The following is an 11138-nucleotide window of genomic DNA, read 5'->3' on the forward strand; positions in this document are numbered from 1 at the left end:
CTCAAAAATAAATAAACATTAAAAAAAGATTTTTCTAGTCATTATTTAAAGACCAAATCTGTTTTCAAAATAGAGTTCGCCAGATACTGAAAAAGTCAATGGGCACATACTCAGCAGCCAGATTTAATGCCCTAACCCTGTCCTGGATTCACACCTGTCTCAGATATTTCTTTATTAGTCACCACTACGTACCTCAGTGAATGAGAACATAAATGCAGTTTTTGTGCTTAAATTACCAGAAGCACAGTTTATTTGCCCAACACAATCAGGTTCAATTTTGTGATACTATCTTCCTTCCAGGTGTGGTGCTCGGAAATATATGTGCCAGAAAACACTTCAAGCAGCCAAGATTGAAATTTGTCTTAATTTTGAGAGAGTTTCTGAGTCCTTAGACCATTTTCATGGCATCCATACCAGTAACATAACCATGATCTACTCAGCTTCTTTATGGGCTCCATCAGTGGGGACAAGCAATTATTTCCATCATCTCTGTTAGTCAGAGTGCCCTGAGTTGTTCATCTGACTTCTCAGCAGGCTCAAAAAGGCTGACATCAGAGTAAACAGAAATTCCTATCACTTCTTCTGAAGAAATATGAGGGCAAAGTTGACAAGTCAGGACTTTCCATCCTTCCATCCAAAAAAAAATATTTTTTGAGCGCCTATCTTGTGCCAGACTAATGCCAGACACTGAGGATTAAACAAATAAGACACAATCCCAACCTTCAAGGAGCTTACAGTTTAAAGAGATAGAGAAATCAACTGATAGTCACAAGACACAGAAATAAATGCCGAGGTCCGTTGAAGAACAGATGTTAGGGAAGCACATCTGTCAGTAAGCAGGGCAATTAGCTCCTCTTCGGGCAGTCAGAGTGAAGTTCCTGATTAAACTGGTGTCAAAAGTTAGACCTGCAGGTACACTGGGAGTTAGCCAGGTGAGAGGGCAAAGCCTATGCAAAGTCTCAGAAGTAAAGGAGCACATGCCGTAGTTGGAAACCTGCACAGAGTTTGATATGGTGGAGTATGAGGTGGAAAACATCAGTAAAAACAAATGATATGTGGTCCACACTCTGAAGGCATTGGGAAGCCACCAGACCAGTGGTGAGTCAGACAGTTACAGGATCAGGTTTGTAGAAAGCATCTTTCTGGCAACAGTACACAGACAGATTAGAACAGAGCAGGACTGGGCATGGAGAAACCAGTAGGAATCTGCTGAAGCATTCTAAGCGAGGGAGGAAAAGAGGGAGAGGAATGAAAAGAAAGCGCTTAATGAGTTATCAGATTTAGCAGGCACCCAAGAATGACACTAAAACTTATGGTTTAGTTAACTGGTGTGCATGGGCGTGAGGAGGTGTTCTTATATAGAGCTTTAAAGTTAGGAAATGACAAAAATTGTTATTTCTCTTATATTGATGCTAAGAATCCGTATTCAAAGTTCATATTTATATTTAATAAAGTGAGTTCTGGTCCCTAATCAAATTTCTAGTATAATAATGATTTGAATTTTTTGAATATGAAAATCAAATTTACTTTAGAAAATAGATATCGATGGGGATGAATGATGAAAGAAAAATATGTGGGGCACCTGGGTGGCTCAGTTGATTAAGCGACTCTTGATTTCAGCTCTCATCATGATCTCACAGTTTGTGAGTTCCAGCCCCAAGTAGAATTTGGTATTCTTGATATTCTCTCTCCCTCTCTCTCTCTGCCCCTCCCCAGCTCATGCTCTGTCTCTCTCTGTCTCTCAAAAATAAATAAACATTAAAAGAAATTTAAAAAGAAAAGAAAACTACAGGCCAATATTTTTGATGAATGTAGATGCAAAAATTCTCAACAAAATACTAGCAACCTAAATTCAACAGCATATTAAAAGCATTACACACCATGATCAAGTTGGACTCACTCTGGGATGCAAAGATTGTTCAACATATGCACATCAATGAATGTGATACACCAAATTAATAGAATGAAATGTAAAATCATATGATCATTTCAGGAGTTGCAGAAAAAGAACCTGACAAAAATTCAACATTCATTCATGATAAAATCTCTTGAAAACTTTTCCTCTAAGATCAGGAATATGACAACGGTGCCCACTCTCACATAGTCAACATAGTACTGGAAGTTCTAGCCAGACAAATCAATCAAGTAAAAGAAATAAAAGGCATCTGAATCAGAAAAGAAGAAGTAAAATTATCTTTGCAGATGATATGATCTTATACATAGAAAATACTAAATACTCCATCAAAAAACTGCTAGAAGTAATAAAGTCAGTAAAGTTACAGGGTACAAAATTAACATACAAAAATCAGTTGCATTTCTATGTACTAACAACAAACTATCTGAAAAAGAAATAAAGAAAACAATCCCTATTAAATAGTATCAAAAACAATCAAATACTGGGGCACCTGAGTGGCTTTGTTGGTTAAGCCTCTAACTTTGGCTCAGGTCATGATCTCATCGTTCATGAGTTTGAGCCCCATGGCTCTGTGCTGACAGCTCGGAGCCCAGAGCCTGCTTCAGATTCTGTGTCTCCCTCTCTATCTGCCCCACCCACCCCTGCTTGCACTCTGTCTCTCTTTGTCTCTCAAAAATGAATAGATGTGAAAAAAATAAAAATAAAATAAAATACTTAGGAATAAATTTAACCAAGAAGGTGAAATGTCTGTATGCTGAAAAGTATAATTCACTGCTGAATGAAACAGAAGAAAATACAAATAAATAGAAAAACATCTCATACTCACAGGTTGGGAGAACGAATATTATTAAAATCTCCATGCTTCCCAAAGCTATATAGATTGCATATAGATTCAATGCAATCTCTATCAAGATTCCAATGTCATGTTTTACAGAAATAGAAAAAAAAATCCTAAAATTTGAATGGAACCAAAAAAGACCCTAAATGGCAAAAGAAGTCCTCAGAAAAAGAACAAAGCTGGAAGCATCACACTTCCTGATTTCAAGCTATATTTCAAAGGTATAGAAATCAAAACAATATGGTACTGGCATAGAAACAGACACATAGTTAAATGGAATAGAACCGGGAACCCAGAAATAAACCTATGCATATATGGCCAACTAGTATTTGACAAGGGAGCCAAGAATACTCAATGGGGAAAAGATAATCTCTTCAATAAATTGTGTTGGAAAAACTGGATAGTACATGCAAAAGAGTGGCACTCAACCTCTATCTTACACCATTCACAAACATTAACTCAAAATGGATTAAAGGCTTACATGTAAGACCTGAAACCATAAAACTTCTGGAAGAAAACATAAGGAAAAAAAAACCCTTGACGTTGGATTTGGCAATGATTTTTTGGATATGACACCAAAAGCAACAAAAGCAAAAATAAGAGGAACTGTATCAAACTAAGAAGAAACAATCAACAAAATGAAAAAGCAACCTTCAAAGAATGAAGGAAAATATTTTCAAACCCCAGATCTGATAAGGGAATAATATCCAAAATATACAAGAAACTATACAAATCAATAGCAAAAAAAAAAAAAAAAAAACCCACAACAAAAACAAAAAACAAATAAACTGGTTTAAAATGAGCAAAGCACCTGAATGGAAATTTTTCCAAAGAAGATAGTCAAATGGCCAATGGATACATGAAAAAATGTTCAACATCAATAATAAGTGGGGAAATGCAAATCATGCTGAGACAACATCTCACACCTGTTAGAATGGCTATTCTGAAAAGGATAAGACATAACAAGTGCTGGTGAGGATGCAGTAAAAGACAACCCAGTATTGGTGGGAATGTACTGGTGTGGCCTCCAAGGAAAACAGTATGAAGTTTCCTCAAAATATTAAAAAGAGAACTAAAAATAGAACAGCAATTTCACTTCCAGATATAAATCCAAAGGAAATGAAATCTCTATCTCAAAGAAATATCTGGATCCCTGGTTCATTGCAGCATTATTTACAACATCCAAGACATGGAAACAACCTAAGTGTCCACTGATGGATGAATGGATAAAAAGAAAATGTTCTTAAATATATACACACACAACAGAATATTATTCAACCATAAATAAAGAAGAAAATCCTGCCATTTGTGACAATGTGGATGAAACTTGAGGGCATTTTGCTAAGTGCAATCAGATACAGAAAGACTAATACTACATGAACTCACTTATGTGTGAAATCTAAAAAACTGACTCAGAAACTGAGTAGATTCATCATCTTGGAGAGGAGAGAATGAGTAAAGGTAGCACAAAGGGTGCAAACTTCCAGTTATAAGATAAATAAGTGAGGCACCTGCTCCGTCAGTTAGTAGCGCATGTGACTTGATCTCAGGATCGTGAGTTCCAGCAAGCCTCACACTGGGTGTAGATCTTACCTAAAACAACAACAATGATGGGGTGCCTGGGTGGCTCAGTTGGTTAAGCGACCGACTCCTGATTTCAGGTCAGGTCATGATCTCACAGTTCGTGAGTTCAAGCCCCACATTGGGCTCCGTGCTGAGAGCACAGAGCCTGCTTGGGATTCTCTCTTTCTCCTTCTCTGCCCCTCTGCTCATGCTCTCTCTCTCTCTCTCTCTTCCTCTCTCTCAAAATAAAGAAATAAACTTTTTTAAAAAATTAAAGCTAGAGAGGGAAAAAAGATGAATAAGTCTGGGGATGTAATGTAAAGCATGGTTTCTGCTACTAGTGATACTGTATTATATATTTAAAAGTTGCTGAGAAAGTAGATCTTAAAAATTTTCAACACACACAAACTGTTAACTATCTGAAGTGGTGGATATCTTAACTAACCTTATTTTGGCAAATATTTTGGCAAATATTTCATACGTCCATCAAATTGTCACATTGTACACCTTAAATTTACACAATGTTCTTTGTCAATTATATCTCAGGAAAGCTAGAAAAAAAAACCAAAATAAGACTCATAAAGTGAAAGCTGGAGTTGCAGATTGATCGTGAAGCAGACAATTTTTAAAGTATCAGTTCCTCAATTCTTTTGATTCTTCTGGTGGGACCACTAGAAAACCTGACTCCCCTGCACCCAACAATTACTCTCTTCCCAAAACAGCCTAACTTCCTAAGTGGAAGCTGAACTCACCCTAAAAGCAACAAGAATTTTCCTGAAGAGCAAGTGCCCAATTGTGATTCTTTTCCTTTATAGAAGAACAATGTGAACCTTTAATTTTCTGATGCCTAAGAGATTTGTATTTTGTTTTCTTGACAAGCTTAGCAAGAAATTAGTTCAATTTGTTGTCATTTCAAAATAATAGGTGTTATTAAAATATTCTAGATAATATGGCAATTTAAGGATGCAGACAGGATTAGACTAGAACTTAGCTCTTGTAGAAAAGGATAACAACTAAGTAAACCCATTTCAAATCAAGTTAAAATCATTTAGTAAGCACCTCACTTATGCAAACCACTGTCTCAGATACTCTCCATCCCCTGTGAGCAAGTCATACTCACGGTCTTTGTAATCTAGCTTCTTGCAAACAGACATACAACTAACCAATAAAAATTCACAGTAGAATAAAATGAGCTCTATAATACTTGTATAAGCAAAGTGCATTTGGGTCATCTTGGAAGAAGAAAGTAACTTAATAAACATTGAAGTGAGAGAAGAGGAGGGAAGTATCTAACAGCAGAAAATGAAGTCCATTTCTCAGCCCCTGAGACCCACCTTCCTCTGGGATGTTTGAGAAAAGAGGATGTTTGCCTCACATTTGTTCCTGAGTCACCCTCTTTGCAGCTGCTTCTGTGAGTCACTTGCTCCTCTCCATTGCCCTCAACTCTGCTCTGATTCTCCATCCCGGTCCCCACCTGGATGATCTGGAATTCCTTTTCTCATGACATAATGATGGTGTCCATGGAAGGATATAAGATCACACTTCCTTTTGTTGCTTTTCTCTTTAATTTCCCACAACACCACCAATACGGAACACGTGCATGTCTAGTATATTTAATTAAAGGATTGGTGAAGACTAAGGGCATTTATAATATAGGAAGATAAAACTTAAAATTGGATGACAAATATGGCAATTATCACAGCCCAAGGGGAAAAATCAGAAGTCCTTTACAGGCATCCTTTTGGGGAAACATCCTAATTCCTAACTTTCCTCCCTTGCTTGAAGTCCAGCCTCCTCTTGCCCCTTCTAAGAATGGCCAAGCTCTTCAACCCTCCAAAATGCAAATCTTTAGCACTACTACTGTATAAATCCCACTCTTGCCCCTGAGCCCCCACCTGGATAACTCAAGGACACAATAACTATAGCAGTGCATTGTTTTGGCGGGGAGACTCAGGACAGCCAAGGTGAGCTCTGCCCACAAGTCCAATCTGGTTTTTGAAGTCTCCATGCCAATCTAATGTGAACCGATGCATCTTTGTTATTCTTGCAGTTTTCCTAGTGGATATCAATTCAACTAAACATGTCCCACCCTCCTTTTCTAGTAGAAACAATACTTTCAAAGATAGTAGATTCTACATTTATATTAAAGAAGATAAACTTTTTCTAAATGTGGAGTTATCTGCCTATATTCTCCCACCCACAATGAAAATAGCACTTTATAGTGCCAAGAAGTTTTGGTTTCTCTTTCCTACTTCCAGGCAATTCTGACAGGCCTACCTATGCTTCAGAAATAAAGCCTTCCATGCCAAGAAACAGAACCATCTACCCTGATGGCCCACATTTAGTTAGGGAAAGATGGGCATAGACACAAACTGGTACAGCTGCCTGGCACACAAGGACCCCATACTCTTCCTTAGAGTAACAGAATCCACCCATTTAATCTCAGGAATGGACATGTGACCAGCCTGAGCCAATCATGATACTTCATATTCTCAGCCATAGAAATTCACCCAGAGATTGGAAACATGATTCAAGGCTGGCCAATCAGAGTCATGTCTTAGCATTTTAACCTAAAATTGGATGAGAGAAGCCCCTTTTACTCTAAGGATGATGAAAGCACAGCACTGACTGAAACTCTGTTTTCCACCATAAGAAAAAGTCCTCCCTCCACACTAAAATAGAACAAAACCAGTATGAATAGGAAATCAGAAATGAGATAAAAAGAGTGTTATTCAGTGCTTGAGTGCCTGGTTCCAGACACTGAGGTCTTCAAAATCACTGTAGTTCCTACGAACTACTCTTCAATTCTCAGAGTTTTTCCTGTATTGTTTTAATTTAGCTCAAATTTTACTTAAACTGGATGGAATTTTCTCTTCTTCCACACAAAGTATTCCTGAGATTATGCCCTGTCCACACCAAATACCTTTCCTAAGGGTGGGAATGAAAACAGGAAAAGCTACCCTTCTGGCTAAACATAAGGAAATCCTACATGTGCAATCAGAAAGTCCTTCTCTGACTCATGGCATTAATCTATGTAGAGTCAAATGTGACTCTTCAGAAGAGGATTTTGTAACATGCTAATATAATATCACAGATCTTAAATGTCCTAATTAACCAGTTGTTAAATAAAGCCGGCCCCTTCTAAGTATTGAACCGATTGCATATGCTACAAGCTTGTCTTCAGAACATAACTGCAATATATCTATGTATGTGCTGTCTAATAATTAGTGGGTAACATAAGGTCAGTGAAACAAAAGGGTGATGTGGCATACTGAGAATTGTACTTCAAATCAGTTTTATCCAGGTGATAAATCTTGCTGAATGTTTTTTCTACTTTTCTAACTTTGCAAAAAATATGGTAGAGTTTTAGAGTAGCATGTTTGATGAGAAGTTTTGTAAGCCTGTAACTGGGGCTTCCCGTGATCTGAGAGAACTGGGCATGGTCATGCAGAATGCCACTGCCACTAACCCAGACCATCTCCTGTGAAGAACTGGGGAGACTCAAGGAACCCAGCCTGATAATTCCTGATGCTTTGCTGTGAGTGCTTTCCATGGAATATCCCAATAGCATATTATTTCTGTAAGATTTGTGTGTCAATTCACAAAGCCTGTGACCCAGTCCTATGAAGAACTACCTTGGGGGCATAGAAATCAAGGAATACTGAGAAAGGTAGACTCTAGTGAAGTCTTTACCAATATCTATGTCAGAGAGAGCTGGGTAATTTCTAGATATTCAGCCCCAGCCCTGGTTGTTACTAAGGGGCGAGAAACCTCAGTGTCTGTATTATATACCTTAACAACTACAGCCGTAAACTTCAAGAGCAGTGTGAGTTATTAACACGTAACCCAGATGTCAGATGAGTCCCTCTGCCTCTCAAGATGGTTCAAATTCCCATTCCATATTTCTCCAGTGAAAGTCCAGTGCCCACTCTCAGAGTCCTTGGGAATTCCCAGGGGACTTTCATTCTCATTGTTATTTCTAGCTCTGACTCGTGCTCCTGCTGATTAGTTTAACTGACAGATTATCTTGCCACGCGGCACATGCAGTCCCTACTCTGCTCCACGTTAACCCAGACATGGAATGCGGCCCCTCTATCCCCACAGGACACTTGCTCGTATATGCACTGCACTCACACAGAGCAGAGTTTACCAAAGATTTGGGACAGTGAAGGTGTTCTTACACTAAAAAAAGATGATTAAACTGACCACTATACCCCACACCTTAAAAGATTTTAAGGTCTCTCACGTATTTTCCCAGCAGGTGCTTCCCTGCACATCCTGCTTGCTCAGTCTTCCCTACCTCCAGATGTTTACGGTAGAGCACTGCAGTGCTGACCTTTTTCCTTTGTGTCCGGCTACCGGTGCCCTCGGGATCCACCTTCCACCCAAGTAGCTTATGGTGTATTTCCCTAAAACAGATTCTGGCCCCAGCTGTCAAGACTTTTCCTCCTAATATGCATAGAATGAATTAAATCCTGACACTGGAAGATTCTAAAGCATTCTAGCATTTCTTGCACTACATTTCAGGGGTTCTTACATGGGAACAATAAAAGCTCTCAGCTTACTTCACATCTCCCATTCTAAAGAGCATTGTGTTATCCAGTTCATTTGCTGCAGGTATGTCCCACCAAGCGATGACATTGTCACTAGGCTCCTGGAAGTTGGCCTGTTAGAATATTCAGGGTTTTAGTAATCCATAATAAATTAACAACCCCAAATTAAATTTAAAAAGACACATGTGCAAGAATGGAAAGGAAGTTGGATTCCTTCCCATAGCAGAACATGTGGGATTGGAGAATTTAAATGACATCAGGAAACAGCTGGTCTTCAGATCAAGTGATTAATAACCACATCGTTTTGAACTTTAAAATGGCTATTTCCCCAATTCTGCAAGATCATTCCAGTCAAAGAAGTTGTTTGTTTTCTGTTTTGATATGAGGAATGGGACAGGGAGCAGGTATCTCTCTCCTCTTGAAGATGGTAGTTAATGAATATGATCAAATGATCCATGAGTTTGTATTCTTTCCTTTGAGTCCAAAAATACCCTTGCGTGGACTACATCCCGGTCTGGAGGGCCAGGGTTTTAATGCCATGACCTAAAGTCCCAGCTACCTAAAGCCAATTCAAAAATAGGAGAATCGGGTAATATGTTATTCACCTTTCCTCCTTAGAACTGCTGATGTCATGTCAACACCTTCGACGTTGCAGGCCTCAACTCTGTGATCTCTAACTCCTCCCACCCTCAGCCTGGCTCATAGACTTAATCTAAACCTTCCCTCTTATATCCCACTGAGCTCCAGCCCCAAATATCTTTATGCAGTTCCCCAAATACACGAGGCATGTTCTGGTCTTAGAGCCTTGTACTGCTGCTTCTCTACCTGGAGTGTTTGTCCTCCATATATCCATCCCCATGGCAGCTTCACCCACTTCATCCACTCATAAAGACTCTCTCTGACTGCCTTACCTAAAATGGGATTCTTGTCATCCTTTATCCCCCTTCCTTGTTTTATATTTCTTCATAGAACTTACTGCTACCGATATTGTATTGTAACTTCTTGTCTATCTCCCCAGTAGAAAGTCCCTGAGATCAAGGACTTTGTTCAGGTCACCACTGTATCTCCTGTGCCTAGAACAGTGACTCCCACACGGTATATTGAATTAGTGAATAAATAAATTAATGAATGAGTGATAGCTTTGCCAGAAACTGTGTAACTTGGTGGTTTTATGAATAGACTTTTGAGGTAGCAAATCTGGTTCAAATTCTGGCTCCTCTCTTTAAAAACTATCTGGAGTTCACTGAGTCACTGTCTTATATCACAGGATTATTGTACAGATTAAATGAGGTAACATATGAAAATTATTTAGCAGGATAAGCATTGTCATTTTCCTGCCTCTTATTTTATATAGATGAGTGACCAGAGGTAGATTGAGGCAGAGGGACTGGGGCAGCATCTCTGATCTTGGGGATAACTTGTACAGAGAAGGAAATAAATCTCCCATTCCCTCATGAAGGCGTCCTCAACCAATACCAAAACCCTTAAAAACATACGCTCACCTTGACTCAGCAATTTTATTTCTGTAAATGTATCCCAAAGAAATGATCACCTACGTGGGCAAAGATTCTGCTACACAGATCTTTAACAGAGTCTTATTCATAATAACAAGAGATTAGAAGTATACTAGGTATCCAAGAGGGAATATTTGATAAATTATGGTACAGCTGTATGATGTGATATTATTTGGCTATTTAGAATGAAATTGTAGAAGAAGAGTTAGTAAGAAGAGAAAATGCTTACATACACTCAAATAAAGGACTAGCATCGACAAAAAGTCTGGGTGGTTGGAATCACAATGAATTGTACGTTCTTTGTATCTCTCTGGATTTCCCATATTTGCTTCAGTTAATAGGCATTGTTTTTATGATCAGTCTTTCAAATAAAAATTATAATAGCTTGTTAGCATGTTCACAGTAAAGCATTACTACATTTTATGGAGGGAGCCATGAGAGATGCCTAAACTTGAGGTAGTTTCCCAAGTTCTGAGAGAGTGAAATTTTCCCCCAAATGTCATGATTTTAGGTGAGCAATACCCCTAAACATTTTGGCACACAGCAGATGCCAGAGTAGTCTAGCTTCATGACCATCAGGACTGCCTGTGTGTGTGTCCTGAGCTACTACATTACTCTGTATTAGCGCATTTAACTGATGACATTAGCAATGTTGCATTTTAAAAACCAAATTGACTTACAGCATTACTCATTAGATTTAAATACTAGAGTGATTCATCATTTACTGTAAATCTATTAGATAAATTACACTGCAA

Source organism: Acinonyx jubatus, chromosome B1 (genome assembly GCF_027475565.1).
Source record: "Acinonyx jubatus isolate Ajub_Pintada_27869175 chromosome B1, VMU_Ajub_asm_v1.0, whole genome shotgun sequence".
Classification (NCBI taxonomy): Eukaryota; Metazoa; Chordata; class Mammalia; order Carnivora; family Felidae; genus Acinonyx; species Acinonyx jubatus.